The sequence below is a fragment of the Apodemus sylvaticus genome, chromosome 17 (genome assembly GCF_947179515.1).
Source record: "Apodemus sylvaticus chromosome 17, mApoSyl1.1, whole genome shotgun sequence".
NCBI classification, from domain to species: domain Eukaryota; kingdom Metazoa; phylum Chordata; class Mammalia; order Rodentia; family Muridae; genus Apodemus; species Apodemus sylvaticus.
Genome location: NC_067488.1, coordinates 11,331,779 through 11,353,424, shown reverse-complemented (window position 1 = coordinate 11,353,424; position 21,646 = coordinate 11,331,779).

Here is a 21,646-nt window from a genome sequence, read left to right as displayed (position 1 = left end):
TCAGAAACCTTTGCTGCAACATCCTGGCCTCAGGTTCACATGATAGTCACCTTGGATAACAGAGTTTTGTTACATATCTTGTTGCATACCAGTGATTTAAATATTATTGAAAGATGCTAAATTATAATTGCTTAAAGTCTTAAAAATTTCTGAACAGCAGAACTTTAAATTATTATCATGTAGGTAATTTGTGCTAGTAAATTATACATATATAGTCATATATACTATACAAATATATTTAACAAGCTTTGAGTTTAAGTACATAAATGCACCTGGCTTAATGTGTATATTGAAAATACTCTCAATCTGCCAATTCTTCTTTTTCTGGAGTTTATTTATTTATTCTCTCATATATCTTAACTGGGAGGAGTTTTCCCCCCCTCACAATCTCTCTCCACCCCACCTCCCCTCTATTCCCAATTCACTCCTCCTTTATTTCCATTCAGAAAAAGGCAGATATCCCAGGGATATCAACCAGACATGGCCTATCAAGTTGCGTTAAGACTAGGCACCTCCCTCTATGTTAATGTTAAAAGAGGCAACCTAATATGAGAAAATTGGTCCCCAAAGCAGGCAAAAGCATCAAAGATATCCCCTCCTTGCACACACTGTCAGGAGATCCAGAGAAAACCAAGCTATACAACTGTAACATGTCTGAAAAGGCTCAGTCCCTTGCAAGCTCCCTGGTTGTCAGTTCAGTCTCTGTGAATCCCCATGAGCCCAAGTTAGCTGATTCTGTGACTAGTCTTTCATAAATGACATGAATAATAATTTTAAAACACAATTGCAGCTAGGCTAGTTGTAGCAGGCCTGTAAGCCCAGGAATTAGAAGTGCTACAAAAGTGATCTCATGACTTCAAGAACTGCCTGAGTGACAGAGTGAGTGCATAGCCAGACTGCAACTTAGGGAGATTTAATATCAATATAAGAGAAAGGCTGGAGAGATAGCTCAGTCCTGGAGGGCTTGCCTAGCATATATAAAGCACATGGTGTAATCCCAAGTACTTTCCCTCAAACCCAGTGTTTATTGTATGAGATCTCTGAGAAGAAGGTTTTGACCATTTTCTAATACATAAAAGTATAACTCATCAGATAGTCATGAGGATGAATGTAAATCTGCAACTGACAGGGCTGGAAAGGCAGGGAGCTTCTTCAGGAAGAGACAGAGAAGAGACCTAGGATAATGGAGGTTCCCAAGAATCAATAGGGGTGTCCTTAGCTGTGACTCACAGCATTGACGAAATGGAACCTGAAGAAGGCCCCTCCTGTAGCCAGGCAGGAACCCCAATAGAGCAATCAGGACACCAACCCATCAACAAAATTTTCTACTCAAAATTTATTCTTTCTACAAGAAATGAAGGCACAGAAGATGGAGCAGAGGCAAAGGGAATGACCAATCACAACCAGCCCAACTTGAGACCCATCCCATGGGCAAGCACCAGTCCCACTATTAATGATACTCTGTTATGTTTGCAGACAGGAGCAAGTTGTCCTCTGAGAGACTCCATCCAGCAGTTGACTCAAACAGATACAGACACACACAGTCTAACAACTTGGAGATCCTTATAGAAGAGTAGGAGAAAGGATTGCAGGTGCCAAAGGGGATAGGAAGTCCACAGGAAGACCTACTGAGCCAACTAACCTGGACGGTTGGGGCTCTCAAAGACTGAACCACCAACCTAAGAACATACATGGTCTGCACCGCATATATGTAGCAGGCGTGCAGCTTGATCTTCATGTGCACCCTGAACAACTAGAGTTGGAGTGAGGGACTATCCCAAACGCTGTTGCCTGTAAGTGGTATATGGTCTGCTACTGGGACTGTTTTGTGTGGCCTCCATGAAAGAGGAGGTGCCTAGCCTCACAGGTACTTGATAGGGTGGGGGTATACCAAGGGAGGGGAGGTTGCCACCTGCTCAAAGGAGAAGGATGAGAATAAGGAAATGAACTATGGAAGGGGTCAGTGAAGCGGGACATAAAGTGAATAAGTAAAATAATAATAATAATAATAACAATATAAGTCATTTGAATAAAAAATATACAAATCAGTATACATATATACCCCTTGACAGAAAATATAAGAATTTTCTAGAACAACACATACTTTACTTTATAACATTGCTATTTGAATATAATAGATGGGTCTTGTATTACATTTCCTAAATAAACAATGTCAGTTTTTCCATCATATGACTTTTCAGGTGAAGGAAGATCTATAATGAAGCAAATACGAAAGTAGAATTCACCAGGTCTTTGCTTCATCACCCGCCATTGGTGATCTATGGCTTCTCATTTGTTGCTCAAGAGAGTCAAACTGTGTCCTACCCACATTCTTTATGTGCAGACTCAGAGCATAATTCATCTCTTTTCATAAGTCCAGGTTTGTCACTTCAAATACTGACCACTGCCTGACCTAAAATAAGTTTCTATTTTAATCTGTCTTAACCATCCAAATGCTTTCTTTACCAATGTTTCATGGCCCATAATGATTCTATCTGTGTATTCATTGCTTTACTTTTTAAACTCCATTCCTGTTGGATAGAATGGATCTTAAAGACAGGTGGTGTTGTTTTGTTAACTATGTATACACCTTAGCTGCTACAGTGGCTGATACATAGATGATAATTAATCACTCGTAGTTAAATAAATATCCTATTTTTGTTAGGCAATAGTTCTTTTTATGAGCTTATATCATGATTTCTTAGTTATACTATCCTGTCTTTAAACACACACACACACACACACACACACACACATTTAATGTTTTGAGAATTTTTCTGGAAGAATGTTTTAAGAGAAAAAATAATGAATAAAACCTAGGTACAGCTCCTTTGAAAGAACCTGCACAGATGAAAGGAACCTAAAATGCAATGTGCGTGGATCTCTCCCGTAAGTTCCCCATTAACTACATCTCAGTCTGGATTGCCGTGGGTTTCTTCTTGTCTCATGCCCAACAAGTGCAAGATGTAGCATCAGAAAACTATTCCTCTCACAGTTTATTCAGTGTGACCTTTGATGCAATCTCACTCTTTCTCCATCCTCCCATCACTGCTGTTGATTTCATGCAACAAAATGTCAATGGGGCATCACGATGAGAATCCAGTGTCATCGAAACAGCTGTGACTATGCTAATACTGACTCAGTGATGCCACTCACTACATGGCCATGGCTCTAGGTCTGAACTGCTCTAAAATATTTTACTCATGGCTCCATATTTTCTTCTTTTTTTTCCCCTTTCACTTTCATTTCACATCAGGACCTATCATCTATTTTTATTAAAAATTAGTTTTCTTTATTTTTATTATGTGGGATTTAAAATTTTAAAAGAATGGTAAAATAAATGCATAGCCCCTTTAGTACCCCCTGAACACTTACCTCCCAATTGCTCCATTTAAATACTTGAAGGTAGTTTCAGCTTTAGTAATGAGGCAATAAAGTTTAGAGAAAAAATGGAAATGTACTAAATGTGTCAGTAAGAATTAGAGTCCCTCAAATATGGTTTCCTCTCAGCAGCAGCAGTTGAGCCCTCTGCCCTGCTGCCCATATTTTAGGCCAGTGACTTATCGGCCCTCACAATGAGGAGTTCAGTGTGTCTGGAGACGATCTACCATCTGTGAAGAAATGTTTGGGTTAAAAGATCTGCATCAGAGATTCGGAATGTTGAAACACAGCAAAGAAAATAAATGTCTTGAGGGACTTTAACTTACCGAGAGCATAGCTACTCCACACCAATATGTTGTGTGTGCCCAGATATTTCACCTCTGAGGCAATAATTGAAGCAGAGAGTAATGGATGTGATGACAGTCAAGGGGATGACTTGGGTACTTCAAGAATTATGCTTTCTTTTTCAATATTTTTTTAGCTAACTCTTTAGGAAAGAAACTCGCACTGGGCTCTGTGGTCTCTGCTCATGTGTGAAACCCTGGATCTGTTCCTACTATATACCTGATGCTGTAACAAAAGTTTCCTGACTTTAAAAAACACACCATATGATAAGCAAGGAATATACTCCACATATGGTATTTTGTGCTGAATATCTGTAAGAGTCACCCAAAGGAATAAGTAACTCTTGATTGGGTGTGAAGAAACACATCACAGAAGATAAGGACTCAAGTTCAAGCAGTAGTCTCTATTGACTGCTGACTGTAGTTTTCCTGAAAGCTATAATTAAGTCAAAGATTGTGGTGGAATCTCAGAATACATAATGAGGAATAGAGATCATGAGAAGTGCAGAAGTATCACTAGGAAACAGGCGTCATTGTGTTGGTAAGGCTCAATGAGAGTTGTCTCAAAAATGTTCTAGTCATGAGGAACCTGGCACCCATCCATTTCCTGTTTCATTACTTGAGAATTTTTTTCTAAGGGCACACTTGATATTTGTGTCTGTTTTTGACACTCCAAGGGAATTATGAAAACATAAAGCTTAGAGCTGGAGAAGCCATCCTGAAATTGATAGAAAGGTTTGCATATTAGAAGCAGAGAGGCAGTGTATTAGTGATGACAGAGGAGAAAGCCCAAGTTTAGATATTTTGTTTAAGTTACTGAATTTGTAACCTTGGAAATATCCAGACTGCTTGAAAATGGAAACAAAGCTGAACGCACTGGCTGTTTTAAGGGCACATGGCAGAAGAAGGGACCAAGGTTGATTGCTGAGCTGCTTGGATATGGATTATAGGTGTCTTTCTATTGTTTATCTATTTTTTTCCAGAAAGCACCATTTACATGACTAGATACAACATTAATAATTTCATGAAGTTAAACATACAATGTTTTCTGGGACCCAGAGCTAACCCCATTTCTAGTGTTGAAACAGAATGGCTCCCAGGACTGTAGTGAACTTAATTGTGACATTTGGACTGGGTCTTTCAGACATTGCTGTTGAATCACTGTTTATTTCAGTACCCATCTGAGGTCTGGCTTCCTTCCCATCCTTGCTAACTATCATCATCAACATCTACATCATCAACATCATCATCATCATCATCATCATCATCATCATCATCATCATCATCATAGTAGAGGGCTCGGGTCAATTTGCACTAAAAGTGCCTGTGCATTCTTGTAGAATCTAGAAGATGCCAGAGGAGAGTGAATGACACCATATTTTTAAGGATGTTTTTAAGGATTAATAATGAGGATGGGGAAAGAAGGGAAACCTCCTGTTTAGAAACAGTTTTGAGCTGCTGAATTTGTAACCTTGTAAATATATTTCCCTGGACTTCTATTGACTGTTTTAAAGGCATACATCAGAGGAATCAATCAAGGCTGACATGATATGTCATATGGAGTCTGAAGATAGAGAATTCTAGTGTTACATTGCAAGGGTCAAAATAGCAAACCTATTTTGCTATTTATATCCAGCCAGTTTGCTGAAGTTGTTTATCAGGTTTAGGAATTCTCTGATGGAATTTTTGGGGTCACTTAAGTATACCATCTGCAAATAGTGATACTTTGACTTCTTCCTTTCCAATTTGCATCCCTTTGACTTTCTTTTGTTTTCTAATAACTCTGGCTAGGACTTTGAGTACTACTATTAAACAGGTAGGAGAGAATGGACAGCCTTGTCTAGTCCCTGATTTCAGTGGGATTGCTTCAAGTTTCTCTCTAATTAGTTTGATGTTCACTACTGATTTGCTATATATTGCATTTACTATGCTTAGGTATGGACCTTGAATTCCTGATCTTTCCAATACTTTTATCATGAAGAGGTGTTGTATTTTGTCAAATGTTTTCTCAGCATATATGCAGAAGATACTCCAACATGCAATAAGGACACATGGTCCACTATGTTCATTGCAGCCCTATTTATAATAGCCAGAAGCTGAAAAGAACCCATATATCAATGGATACAGAAAATGTGGTACATTTACACAATAGAGTAGTGCTCAGCTATTAAAACAATGAATTCATGAAATTCCTAGGCAAATGGATGGAGCTAGAAAATATCATCCTGAGTGAGGTAACCTAATCACAAAGAACACACACAGTACGCACTCGCTGATGAGTGGATATTATCCCCAAAGCTCAAAATACCCAAGATACAACTCACAGACCACATGAAGTTCAAGAAGGAAGACTAAAGTGTGGATACTTTGATCCTTATTGGAAAGTGGATCAATATACCAATGGCTCACAGCCAACCAATAGAATGAGCATAGGGTCCCCAATGGAACAGCTAGAGAAAGGATCCAAGGAGCTGAAGAAGTTTGCAGCTCCACAGGAGGAACAATAATATGTACCAACCAGTAGCCCCAGAGCTCCCAGGGACTAAACCACCAACCACAGAGTACACATGAAGGGACCCATAGCTCCAGATATATATGTGGCAGAAGATGACCATTTTAAACATAAATGTGAGGAGAGGCCATTGGTCCTGTGAAGGCTTGATTTCCCAGAATAGTGGAATGCAAGTCAGGAAATTGGGGGATGGGTTTTGAACACAGGGAGGGGAGATGGGGTAGAGGGTTTTCAGATGGGTAACACGAAAAGGGGATACCTTTGAAATGTAAATAAAGCAAATATCTAATAAAAAAGATAGCAGACCTATGGCTTTCAAGACACAGCACATTATAGAAAGGAACTAACTCAGGAAGTTTTCAAGAAATGTAAAAGATTAACAACTCCCAAGAGAGAATGCTAAGAACTGAGATGAGAGATTCTGCATTAAAAAGAGTTCACAATTGATTATTAAATATACTTGTAGAAATTTAGATAATGAATTGATATGATTACATGTCCACTTATGAAGGACATTAATATGGAGATGAGAATAGGGGAAACTTTGTAAACAAACAAGTTAGAATCAAGATAATGGTTATCAAGTTACATGCAGAAATATGACTGAGATTTGGGAAGAGTAAAGACATCTCGAAGGTCTGCATAATAACTTGCTTCTTTAAAAGAAAATAGTGAAACATAAAGGACATAACAAGAAGGATGTGTTCTGCATAATACTGTATTGTTTTTTATTAGAACAATTGTTCTTTATTGTTAGAAATACATATTTAAAAGAACAATCTGCCGGGCGGTGGTGGCACACGCCTGTAATCCCAGCACTCTGGGAGGCAGAGGCAGGTGGATTTCTGAGTTCGAGGCCAGCCTGGTCTGCAGAGTGAGTTCCAGGACAGCCAGGGCTACACAGAGAAACCCTGTCTCAACAAAAACCAAATCCAAAAAAAAAAAAAAAAAAAAAAAAAAGAACAATCTACTTGTAATGATTGCCATTGAAAGGGTTTAGTAGAGCCATTTGGGAAATGGACGAGTAAGAGCATGCTGGACTCCTAGCAGCTCTAAAGAGGACAATCACTACTCAACCCTCATCTATTGCCAGGTAGAACTCAGATTTGTACTGCTAGAAAATTTAACAGCCGGTTTTGTTTTTTTTTACAAATATGAAATGTCCTGATTTTAAAGAGTTGGCAATGGATTCAGATTAACTAAACAAAGTAAAATGAAACACTAAGAGACTACAAATGGGGGGAGGGGCAAAGGAAGAAGGGGGGAAATGTCAAATGCTTGCACACTGGATTCACTCTATAAGTTACCATTCTGCTACCTCTGCCATGGGATCCCCGTTACAGTATCTTTTGGTGATAATTCTAGATGATATTATAGTACTTGCATTGTAGAAAGCATTATTCAAATCCAGAAGATGAAAATATTCCAGAGCTCTTAAAGAAAATAGGTGTTATTAACCAGAACCCTTGGGTCCCTATGGAAAAGAGAGTTGGCTGTGGCAAGGGTGATTCTTAACCTCTTGTATACTTTACAGTCTGCAAATTCTACACTGTGGGAACCTCCAAAAAGAAACCAGACCTATCTGTTGACTCCAAGGCTATGTCAGCAAATGCCAGACCCTGCAGGCCCTTTGTATTATAGGCTAATGGTCCAAACAGCTGTAAATAGTTTATGCCAAGATCCTTACAAGTGTGACAAACACAGAGCATTCTAAGTGCCTCAGGGGGCCAATTTAAGCTGGGATCACAGATGATAACCTGAAAACTGTGGCCACACCTCTTAGGGCTGTGGGCCATGGTGGTTTTTTTCTATTCTCTCCTCATCAGAAATGAAGCTCGGATTGGAAGTTACTTGTACATGGAGTTTGGTTTAATGTTCAGCAAAGGAATTTTGGACCTGTGTATTCTCTTAAAAGAAGTGATTGCCTAGATGCTGAATTCATACATCTTCCTATCTTTATCATCCTGCTCATTCAGCTTTCTTCTAGATTTATCTAAAACACTGAAGAAAAATACTGAACTAATAATGAAATAATGAGCATACTCACTTGTCAGAAGCTACATTGCTACAAATGTGTAAGGGGCCCATATGGAGTCATCTTAATCCTATTTTTAGTATTTAAAAAAAATTGTAGTTTTGAATCTTTGTATTGCTTTGATATTGATTTGGTACAATGTGGTAATAAATTACTAGCAACATGCTCTTGGAAAAGCCAAGGTAGTACAAGGCTATAGAGTATTCTTATGAGTATTTGTATAACTGCCTGATGTTCTCATCCCTTAGAAATAATTAGTGTAAATGAACATTCATGTTTACTTGGGAGACATAGAATGTGCATTATATAAGGCAGCAGTGAGAAAAGCAAAATAAGAATACTAATGCTGAAATACTACCTAGGAAAAGAAAAAGCAGAGTCTAAGAATAACTCAATCAATGGCATTTTACTCTGTAAGTGGACACTGTTAATTTTGACTATTATTTATAATATAATAAGATTCCATAAAATATAGGATCAAAGTCCTTAAGACATAAATATCAAAGTCTTCAAATCAAATAATTATATGACTTCTAAAATGGTTTGGCTTCCTATTGAGTCTTTTTTCTAGTGAAATATAATTTTAATTTATTAATGTGTTGTGAATTCTTTATTTACTATATTCAACACAATATATATATTTATTCCAATCATAAAAATGATGGACATGTTATTAAGTGAACATAAAAAGATAACTCTTGTTTGTTTGTTTGTTTGTTTTATTTTTAGTAGAGCTTAAAATCTTGGCTCTTACTGTGGTACAAACCAAAATTAAGAACGATTTTTAGACACTTGAGTTCATTGTAATAAGGCTGTACTTCAATGTCCCTCTCATCACCAAAGGATTTTACCTCCATAGTAGCTAAGCTAAGAGTTGACAGTTCTGCAGCACAAAGGAGTGAATTGTAGACACAATTATTTGGATACAGACTTCCTGCTATGGTCAAACAATATTTGACTTGAGAGATTGTCATCATTCTCACTCCTCAAGGAACAGGTTACATTCACTTAAGAAATGGTGTGTGTATTAAGATAGTCTGGTTACATTCACTTAAAAAATGGTGTGTGTATTAAGATAGTCTATCCATGAAGTCATTTATCAACTGTTTCTATGAACAATGGTTCTGCTTAGAGGGTGGCACAGACATTAGGTGAGTGTAAGATTCTGATTCATTGGCTGTGATGATTTTGAAAAGCATTCATCTCAGAAAAAGAGTAACTTATGAGATCCTCTTCTTCAAAATTGGACATATTTCCCCAATTACCAAGTTAGGCCACTGGGTGACAACCAAAAAATTTCTTAGTGCCTCATAATTTCGAATTTCAATCAATTAGAATGTTAGTTATATTAATTTTCATATTAAGAGATATTATGGAAAAGTGATTGTGACTTTCTGTTATTTTTGTTGTTAGAGGTGGAATTATGCTTGCGTGGGTTTGTTGAAAGATTACTTTCTTGCTTTTTCTAGGGTGTAGTTTTCTTCCTTGTATTGCTGTTTTCCATCTATTATCCTTTGTAGGGCTGGATTTGTGGAAATATATTGTGTAAATTTGGTTTCGTCGAAAAGGCTATCTTTTTTCCACTGGATGTTTTCAGCCCCTTTGTCAAGGATCAAGTGGCCATAGGTGTGGAGATTCATTTCTGGATCTTCAATCCTATTCCATTGATCCGCCTGCCTGTCACTGTACCAATACCATGCAGTTTTTAACACTATTGCTCGGTAGTATTGCTTGAGGTCCGGAATACTGATTCCCCCAGAATTTCCTTGGTTGTTGAGAATAGTTTTAGCTATCCTTGGTTTTTTGTTATTCCAGATGAATTTGAGAATTGCTCTTTCTAACTCTATGAAGAATTGAGTTGGGATTTTGATGGGTATTGCGTTGAATCTGTATATTGCTTTTGGCAAGATGGCCATTTTAACTATATTAATCCTGCCAATCCATGAGCATGGGAGATTTTTCCATTTTCTGAGGTATTCTTCCATTTCCTTCTTCAGAGTCTTGAAATTCTTGTCATACAGACCTTTCACTTGTTTGTTCGGAGTCACACCAAGGTACTTTATACTGTTTGTGGCTATTGTGAAGGGTGTCATTTCCCTAATTTCTTCCTCAGCCTGCTTATCCTTTGAGTATAGGAAGGCTACTGATTTGCTTGAGTTGATTTTATAACCTGACACCTTGCTGAAGTTGTTTATCAGCTGTAGGAGTTCTCTAGTGGAGGTTTTTGGGTTATTTAGGTAGACTATCATATCATTTGCAAATAGTGATAGTTTGACTTCTTCCTTTCCAATTTGTATCCCTTTGACCTCCTTATGTTGTCTAATTGCCCAAGCTAGTACCTCAAGTACAATATTGAAAAGATAAGGAAAGTGGGTGGCAGCCTTGTCTAGTCCCTGATTTTAGTGGGATTGCTTCAAGTTTCTCTCCATTTAGTTTGATGTTCGCTACTGGTTTGCTGTATATTGTTTTTATTATGTTTAGGTATGGGCCTTGAATTCCTGTTCTTTCCAAGACTTTAAGTATGAAAGGATGATGAATTTTATCAAATGCTTTTTCAGCATCCAATGAAATGACCATGTGGGTTTTTTTTTCTTTGAGTTTGTTTATGTAATGGATTGCATTGATAGATTTCAGTATATTGAACCATCCCTGCATCCCTGGGATAAAGCCTACTTGATCATGGTTGTTTTGTCATGGGATATCTTGCTTTCTCCATCTATGGTAATTGAGAGTTTTTCTGCATATAGTAGTCTGGGTTGGTATTTATGTTCTCTTAGGGTCTGTATGACATCTGCCCATGATCTTCTAGCTTTCATAGTCTCTGGTGAGAAGTCTGGTATAATTCTGATAGACCTGCCTTTATAAGTTACTTGCCATTTTTCCCTTACTGATTTTAAAATTGTTTGTTTAGTGCATTTGGTGCTTTGATTATTCTGTGATGGGAGGAATTTCTTTTCTGATCCAGTCTAACTGGAGTTCTGAAGGCTTCTTGTGTGTTCATGGGTATATTTCTTTAGGTTAGGGAAGTTTTCTTCTATAATTTTGTTGAAGCTATTTACTGGTGCTTTAAGTTGGTAATCTTCACTCTCTTCTATACCTACAATTCTTAGGTTTGGGTTTGGTCTTATCATTGTGTCCTGGATTTCCTGGATGTATTGGGTTAGAAGCTTTTTGCTTTTTGCATTTTCTTGGACTGTTGTGTCTATGTTTTTTATGGTATCTTCTACATATGAGTTTCTCTCTTCTATCTCTTGTATCCTGTTGCTGATGCTTGCATCTATGACTCCTGGTCTCTTTCCTAGGTTTTCTAGCTCCAGGTTTGTCTCGCTTTGTGATTTCTTTATTGTTTATAGTTCCATATTTAGATCCTGGATGGTTTTGTTCATTTCCTTCACCTGTTTGATTGTGTTTTCCTTAATTCTTTAAGGGATTTTTGTGTTTCCTCTTTAAGAAATGCTACCTGTTTACCTGTGTTCCCTGGTGTTTCTTTATGGGAGTTATTTATGTCCTTTTTAAAATCCTCTATCATCATGAAAAGTGATTTTATAGATCTGAATCTTGCTTTTCCAGTGATTGTGTATCCAGGACTTGCTATGAAGAAAGAATTGGGTTCTGATGATGCCAAGTAACTGTGATTTCTGTTGCTTATGTTTTTATGCTTGCCTCCCACCATCTGGTTATCTCTAGTACTACCTTCCCTCACTGTATCTGACTGGAGTCTGCCCTTCCTGTGATCCTGGTTGTGGCAGAACTCCTCAGAGTCAAGCTGTCTCTGTGATTCTAAGATCCTGTGATCCTGGGTGTGTCTGAACTCCTAGGAGTCAAGCTGCCTCTAGGACCCTGAGATCCTGGTATGATCAAGCTCCTGGGATCCTGCAATCTTGTGATCCTGTGACCTTGTGATCCTGTGATCCTTCTGTATAAAAGCACCTGGGAGTGAGCTTTCTCTGGGTGTTGTGGGATTGGCTGTGGAGATTGCACCCAAGGTCTGCTCAGGGCACTAGCCCAGACAGACTGAATGGAGCCCGGCCACTGGTCTGGTAGAGTTCCTGAGTCATTTTGTCCCTATTGATTCTTATTGCCAACATTTCTAGTTACTTGACATTTATAACTAAATACTTCTTTTTGAGAACAGTACTCTATAAAGGACAAAGTCGCATAAATAGAAAAATTGTTATTTCTCCATTGTATATAAAACTCATACTAGTTAGAGATTATTGTCAGTCTAGTTTTTAATATATTAATCAATCAAATAAGTTTATGTTTATGATGAGTAACTGTAGATAAACTCAGACTATAATTAGGAAGGAAAATGTTACCTGCATAAATTAGATAAATTAGCAAAGCACCACCAAGGACAAGAGTTTATATTTTATATAAATTTCTTTATATAATTTTATATGCAGTTTTCCTCATTTTTAATTGTTTAGAATCCAAAAGCAAATGATAAGCTTTGGCTATCTTTTCTCGTTGAATGAACAAGAGATACCCACCCAGTATTCAATCAGATTTGTGTGGTCAACTAATCTTGATCAGAGGGAAGTTTGAACAAAACTGGGCCCACTCTATTGTTCATGTTGCCATCCTACTCTTCTGTCTTACAAACATTGCTACAGAACTGTTTGGTGGATAATCTCTCAACCCCAGCCCCAGGATATAAAGGTTTAATACACATCTCTGTGGATTATATGAGTCTCATTCTCCCTGGGCCCACAGGTGAGGAGAGGATCCTGGCAAGAAAATGAGACATAAGAATCTCCTTGGGTAAAGTATCTGCCAACTTCTTCAAGTTCTGGATTTATGTTAAAAAGAAAACCAAAAGCCAAAAAGAACAAATATTGATTGGGTCAGTGCCTGCCAGCCCTTTACTTTTAACACTAATGAAGAACAAATACAGTTTGTAAAGAGGAGCATCTATGGAAGTAACCACAATACTCTTGTTTAAATGGGTTGCTCTGAGACATTCTTCTCTGATGCTTTCAATGAAAATCATTTTATTGGTCTCTGTTAAGTTAAAGAAATCTTTCCAGTTTAATATGGTAAATTCATTAGGCACTCATTTCTTCCACTTGCCAGTTGTGGTGCTACTCATTCTATTTTTCAGTACCTTTGTTGATAAATGAAGATAGCCATAGTATATGACTCATAGGACTGTTATGTGCATAAAAGAAAATCTGAATAGGTTGGATCCATTGCTATATAATCTTAATGAAAATTTTGACAGAACTGTGATCTATATTCAATAGCTAATTTTATTATCTGTCTTGCTAATACTAAATCTGGGTAAAGCATAGATACAGAGACCCTCTTCCATGCCTAATACACATGTATAGCTAATTTATTAATTAAATGAGTTAATTAAACATAAAATGGATGTTACCTAAAATACAACTTAAATCAAAGCCTAGCAAAGAGACAATCACTAAGTAAACTTTAATATAATCATTTTCAATCAATAGATTTTTTATTCTGATTATAAATAGAAACAGAAAGCAAAGCTATGTTGGCTTTTTCAACACCAGTCCTATAAAAACAGCAATTATTGCCATTGTAACTAGAAAGGATTGCATGCTTGGGAAATATAAATCAGCACAAAACTGATTTTCTCTCTGCTTCAAATAAGTCATTATGGGAAAATCAAATTTTTATGGTACAGAGATCCACATTTGGCACTAATTCATGCATAGACTTTCAGATTCATAACAAGCTAATAATTTTAATATGACCATCTCATTTAGAAACTATAATTGTGCTCCTTAGTGGTTCAGTTCCTGTGTCCAGTTCCCATTCTCCAGAATATTTTCTTTTAAATAAAATTAAATTCAGCCTTATTGTATTTGCACTTCATACTTTCATCAATACTTAGATTTAAAAAATTACAGAGGGCTTTTTTTCTTATTTTTTGGCTTAAAGATTCTTTATAGGACTAGGTTTATGAAATTCAGTTCTCTTTAACTATATAGGAAGAAGAAACTATGTACAATATGATTGTGAATATAAATTATATCTCCTCATAAAAGTACTGCTAAAAGTACTGTTCTGGGGAATAACCTCTTTAAGCATGAATAGTAATTTTTAGCAATTTTATACCATCTAGATTACCAAATGATCTTTGCAATTTGAAAACTTCTCATTTTTTATATATACTATATTAAGCTGGTTTTTCTATTCAAAAGATTATGCAAATTTGAAGTAAGTCAGATTTGCCTTCTCTCTTGTAACAATTTAGGTTTAAGTGCCCACCAGAATCCCATATATTGAAGGATTCCCAAGGAAAATGATGTATCTAGAAAGAGGTCTTTATGATCACTAACAATGCTCTCTGAAAGAGATTATAGAACTCTAATCACTTATTCTACTTTTTCTTCCTGCCTATACAATTTTTACAATTTAATTGCTAGGTGAGGTGAGGGAATCAGAAGACAACTTTATAAAATGGTTTCTTTCCTTCCTTTTATAAGGGTCCCTGCAGGGATCAAATTAGTCATCAGACTTATGTGGCAGGCATCTTTCTCTGCAGAGCCAGCTCACTAATCCTCCTGTCCATACTAAGTAAGCAGTTTGGCTCCATTATGTGTCTTCTGCCATCACACTCCAATAAATAATAAAGGGAATGGTTCTATCTAACCACAAACCAGACTTTATAAAACTGTACACCAAAAATAAATCTATTCCAGGCATAAATTTGCTAGTATTTAGCATACTGACAGAAAGCTGACTAACATACCTTACCCTATAAAATTTGGGTATGTTTGAGGTCAGTCATTCAGGGGTTGTTATGGCAATGTGTGAATCAACTTTCCACATAGATAATAAAATAGAACTTGTGGCCCCAGAGCTTTTGCAACAATTTCTAAACTTTGAAATCTAGTGTCCTTGTCCTATCTAAGTTTGTTTGTTTGTTTATTTATTTATTTATTTATTTATTTTTAATTAGGTATATTCTTTATTTACACTTCAAATGTTGTCCCCTTTCCTGGTTCCCCCATCCCCTGAAAATCCCATAAGCCATCTCCCCTTCGCCAATCCACCCACCCCCATTTCCCTGTCCTGGTATTCCTCTATACTACTGCATCAAGTCTTTCCAGGACTAAGGGTCTCTCCCCCATTTGGTGTCCAACAAGATCATTCTCTACTGCCAATGTGTCTGGGGCCATGGGTAACTCCATATGTATTCCTTGGTTGATGGTTTTGTCCCTGGGAGTTCTGGGAGTACTTGGTGACTCATATTGTTGTTCCTTCTATCTGCTGCAATCCCCTTCAGCTCCTTGGGTCCTTTCTCTATCTCCGCCATTAGGGACCCTGTGCTCAGTTCAATGGCTGGCTCAGAGTACCCCCCTCTCTATTTGTCATGCACTAGGAGAGCCTTCCAGGTGATAGCTATATCTGGCTCTGGTCAGCCAGCACTTGTGGGTACCCACAATAGTGCCTGGGTTTTGTAAATGTATATAGGATGCATTCCTGGGTAGTGTAGTCTCCGGATGGTCTTTCCCTCAGATTCTGCTCAACATTTTGTCTTTGTATCTCCTTCTGTGGGTATTTTCCCCCTTTCTACAAAGGATCCAAGGACCCATACTTTGTTCTCCATCCTTCTTGGGCTTCATTTTATATGCGAATGTAATCCACTACATAAACAACCTCAAAGAAAAAAACCCACATGGTCATTTCATTAGATGCTGAAAAAGCATTTGACAAAATTCAACATCCTTTCATGCTAAAAGTCTTAGAAAGATCAGGAATCCAAGGCCCATATCTAAACATAGTAAAAGCAATATACAGCAAACCAGTAGCCAACATCAAACTAAATGGAGAGAAATTTGAAGCATTTCCACTAAAATCAGGGACCAGACAAGGCTGTCCTTTCTCTCCATATCTATTCAATGTAGTACTTGAAGTTCTAGCTAGAGCAATTAGACAACAAAAGGAGGTCAAAGGGATAAAATTAGCAAAGGAGAAAGTCAAGTTAAGACTATTTGCAGATGATATAATAGTATACTCATGTGAATCAAAAACTCCACCAAAGAACTTCGACAGCTGATAAACAACTTTATGTGGCCAGATATAAAATTAACTCAAGCAAATCAATAGCTTTACTATACTCAAAAAATAAACAGGCCGAGTAAGAAATTGGGGAAATGATTCCCTTCAAAATAGTCTTGGGGTGACTCTAACCAAACAAGTGAAAGATTTGTATGACAAGAACTTCAAGTGTCTGAAGAAAAAAATTGAAGATCTCCCATGCTCATGGATTTGCAGGATTAATATGGTAAAAATGACCATCTTGCCAAAAGCAATATACAAATTCAATGCAATCCCCATCAAAATCCCAACTCAATGCTTCATAGAGCTAGAAAGAGTAATTCGCAAATTCATCTGGAAAAACAAAAAACACAGGATAAAGAAAACTGTTCTCAAAAGTAAAATAACTCTGAGGGAATCAGTATCCCAGACCTCAAACAGTACTACAAAGCAATAGTGTTAAAAACTGCATGGTATTGGTACAGTGACAGGCAGGTAGATCAATGGAATAGAATTGAAGACCCAGAAATGAACCCATACATCTATGGTCACTGGATCTTTGACAAATGAGCTAATTTCATCCAGTGGAAAAAAGATAGCCTTTTCAACAAATGGTGTTGGCTTAACTGGAGGCTAGCATGCAGAAGAATGCAAATCAATCCATTCTTATTCCTTTGTACTAAGCTCAAGTCCAAGTGAATCAAGGACCGCCACATAAAACCAGACACACTGAAACTAATAGAAAAGAAATGGGAAGACCCTTGAACACATAGGCACAGGGGAAATTTTCCTGAACAGAATCCCAATAGCCTATGCCCTAAGATCAAGAATTGACAAATGGGACCTCATAAAATTACCAAGTTTCTGTAAAGCAAAGGACACTGTCAAAAGGACAAAACGTCAACCAACAAATTGGGAAAGAATCTTTACCAACCCTACATCAGACAGAGGGCTAGTAGCCAAGATATACAAAGAACTCAAGAAGTTAGACTCCAGAGAACCAAATAACCCTATTAAAAATGGGGTACAGAGCTAAACAAAGAATTTTCGCCTAAGGAATATTCAATGGCTGAGAAGCACCTAAAGAAATGTTCAACATCCTTAGTCATCAGGGAAATGCAAATCAAAACAATCCTGAGATTTAACCTCACACCAGTCAGAATGGCTAAGATAAAGAACTCAGGAGACAGCAGGTACTGGAGAGGTTGTAGAGAAAGAGGAACACTCCTCCACTGCTGGTGGGATTGCAAGCTGGTAAAACCACTCTGGAAATCAGTCTGGCGCTTCCTCAGAAAACTGTGCATAATACTACCAGAGGACCCTGTTATACCACTCCTGGGCATATACCTAGAGGATTCTCCCACATGTAATAAGGACACATCCTCCACTACGTTCATAGCAGCCCTATTTATAATAGCCAGAAGCTGGAAAGAACCCAGATGTCCCTCAATGGAGACAATATGGTATATATACACAATGGAGAAAATATGGTATATATACACAATGGAGTTGTATTCAGTTATTAAAAACAATGAATTCATGAAATTCCTAGACAAATGGATGGAACTGGAGAATATTATCCTGAGTGAGGTAACACAATCACAAAAGAACACTCATGGTATGCATTCACTGATAAGTGGATATTAACCTAGAAACTTGGAATAGCCAAGACAAAGTATTTATGATTGTAGGCCCCTATAGTCTCCTAGGTATTCCTTAGACAGTGAAGGAATGGGGAAAGTCTTCAGAATCCAGTCATCACCCTGCTCCCAATCCTGTCCCTATTCACTATGTGACCTTTTTCTTTTTTTGTTTGTTTTTGTTTTTGTTTTGTTTTGTTGTTGTTTGTTTTGTTTTTTCAAGACAGGGTTTCTCTGTGTAGCCCTCGCTGTCCTGGAACTCACTCTGTAGACCAGACTGGCCTCGAACTCAGAAATCCACCTGCCTCTACCTCCCAAGTGCTGGGATTAAAGGCATGTGCCACCACCACCCAGCCTCAGTGACCTTTCTTTATGCACTTAACCTTCTGTTCAGTTCCCAAAGTGCTACTAACAAAAGACCAATAAGTTATTAACCAACATTTTATTAAACAAAGCATTTGCAGAATACGTCCAATACAGGACAGGAAATATAGAAAACTAATCATTAGAAGATTACTTTTAACTGAGTTAACTCATTTTTTAGTATCTCTTATTTACTTTCGACATTCCTTTTCTGCCTGTCCTAGGATTTCAGATCCTAAATTTATGGCCAATAAATTGAACATTTTTATTGATATGTTATGCATAAAAAATATATATACAAAGCTTAAGGCCTTTTTGTCTGGTCTTCTTGTATCTTGTTTTGCTGTTGTCTACTGGAGGCATCCTTTTTTCCCATTTATTTATTGATTCATTCATTCATTCATTCATTCATTCATTTTACATCCAGATTGGTGCTCCACCACCCCAGTCCCCTGTCACACAATCCCTCCCCCATTTCCTCCTTCTCCTCTCCTCTGAGAAGGTGCCCTCCATACTCCCTGTGGTGTATCAAGTTTCTGTAAGGCTAAGCACATGCTCTCCCAGAGGCTTGGCAATCCAGTAGGGGAATGGATTCCATAGACAAGCAAGTGCTTTAGGGAGAATCCACATGAAGACTGACCTGTACATCTGCTACATTTGTGCAGAGGATTATGTCCAGCCCACGTATGCTCTTTGCTTGGTGTCTCAGAATCTCTGAGTGTTCCCAAGTGTCCAAGTTAGTTGACTCTGTTGGTCTTCCTGAGAGTTCCTATTCCCTTTGGAGCCAACGATTCTTCCCCCAACTCTTCCATCAGAGTCCTCGAGCTCCATCAAATGTTTGGAAGTGGGTCTTTGCATCTGTTTCAGTCAGCTGCTGGGTAAAGCCTCACAGAGGAAAGTTATGTTAGGATCCTAGCTGCAAGCGTAGGTGAGTATCTTTAATAGTGTCAGAGATTGGTGCTTGCCTCTGGGATATGTCTCAGTTTGAACCAGTTTTAATTAGTCCGTGCCCTAAGTCTCTGCTTCATTGTTTTCCCTGCATTTATTTTAGACAGGACAAATCTGGTATCAAAAGTTTCCTGGGTGAGTTGCTGTTTTTATCCCTCCATGAAGGCTATAGGAGGTAGCCTCTTCAGGTTCCATGTCTCTACTGTTAGACACCTCAGCCAAGGTCAATAACATTGACTCCTGGAAGCCTCCCCACCCACCCCCAGGTCTCTGGTACTTACTGGAAATACGCCCCAGTCCCCAGCAGATGCAGATTTCTATTCATTCTTCTGGCCCACTGGCCCTCTCTCCTGTCTCTTCCTACACCTGATACTGACCTTTCTATTCCCTTCCCCATCCCCTCTCTCATTCAGTTCACTCCCCTCATCTGCTTCCTATGACTATTTTATTCCCCCTTCTATGTAAGATTAAAGCATCCTTGCTTGGACCTCCTTTCTTGCTTAGCTTCTTTGGATCTGTGGAGTTTAACTCTTTTCTGAAGAGAAAATGGAGGGGGAGTAGATCTCAGGCAGGAGTATGGGAAAAATTAATATATCCATTAGGATGCTTGCCTAAATAGCAGAAAACAAAGTAAGATAAGTGTTGGACTTAGAGTCCATCTCTTTAGATGTCTTGAAATGTTGTTCAGTTGCCTCCTCATGTCACCTTGGTCACCTCACCTGTCTTATATGTATACTTTATCATCCTAGCTCTTAACAAGCAGCATTGCATATCATCTTACAGCTATCTGGTTCTCTGACTGTTATTAATACTACCATTTGCTTTCCTAACATTTTATATATTCTAGACCTAAATAAGATTCTGACCAAAACCTAATGAATAATACCACTAAATAAATGCAGAAATAATTAATCCACTGATAAAAATCAATTGGAATAAATATCTCTGTGTGTGTTTGACTCTCTCTCCTTCATTGATTTAATAGCTTTAGCATAATTTACCTTGTGCCGTTGTATACTTACTGACTATATATTTGATGTAATTTGTAATTCACTAAATGTGTTTTGAATTCACATTCATAGTAGTCTTTGTTCTATCATAACCACCACAGTTTGGACAAATATGATTCCTTCTATTTTATACCTACAAAGAATGTGTGGGTCATTGTAAAATATGCAATTTAGTTCTTAATACTTCCAGCATTGTTGATCTGTATTTCTTTTTCATATTCTCAAATTAGTTGGGGCAGGGGTTGTTTGTTATCTTTAAAATAGTTGAAGAAAACCATCAAGATTCTGTGGCATAAGGACAAAGAGCTTGGAATGTTATGTTCCCATCATGTTACACTGCCCAAATTCCTAAAGAGGTATTTGGAAACTTTAAAAATTTTTTTCTCAATCTTTGAAACTTCAGTGAAATAACACATCATCAGAGTATTGAATGCATTAAGAAAGAAAAGCTTTCAAAGGGATTATAAAGATTATTTGGCTTTATTTTATAAAATAAAAAATAACGTGTACTGTAGTAAGTCAAAATCATTGTGTATAAACTTGTGTAAAACTTCAATTTGCACTCCAAATAATCTTAGTCATAATATAATGCTTCCAACTATTAATAATTAAGGTGGGGTTTTTTGTTCTTTTGTTTGTTCTTTTATTTTATTCGATATATTTTTATTTACATTTCAAATGATTTCCCCTTTTCAGGCCCCCCCCACTCCCCAAAAGTCACATAAGCCCCCTTCCCTCCCCCTCTTCCCCCATCCACCCCTTCCCACTTCCCTGTTCTGGTTTTGCCCTATACTGCTGCACTGAGTCTTTCCAGAACAAGGGGACACTCCTCCGTGCTTCTTGTACCTCATTTGATGCGTAGATTAGGTTTTAGGTATTCCAATTTTCTAGGCTAATATCCACTTATTAGTGAGTGCATACCATGATTGATCTTTTGAGACTGGGTTACCTCACTTAGTATGATGTTCTCCAACTCCATCCATTTGTCTAAGAATTTCATGAATTCATTGTTTCTAATGGCTGAATAGTACTCCATTGTGTATATATACCACATTTTTTGCATCCATTCTTCGTTGAGGGATACCTGAGTTCTTTCCAGCTTCTGGATATCATAAATAGGGCTGCTATGAACATAGTGGAGCACGTATCCTTATTACATGCTGGGGAATCCTCTGGGTATATGCCCAGGAGTGGTATAGCAGGATCCTTGGAAAGTGACGTGCCTAGTTTTCTGAGGAACTGCCAGACTGATTTCCAGTTTGCAACCCCACCAGCAGTGGAGTATTCCTCTTTTTTTGAGACAACTTCTAACTGTGTTGCTCTGGTTGACTTGAAACTGATCTAGCTAAGTAGACCTGGTGGGCTTTGAACTCACAAAAAGGAACCTGCCTCTT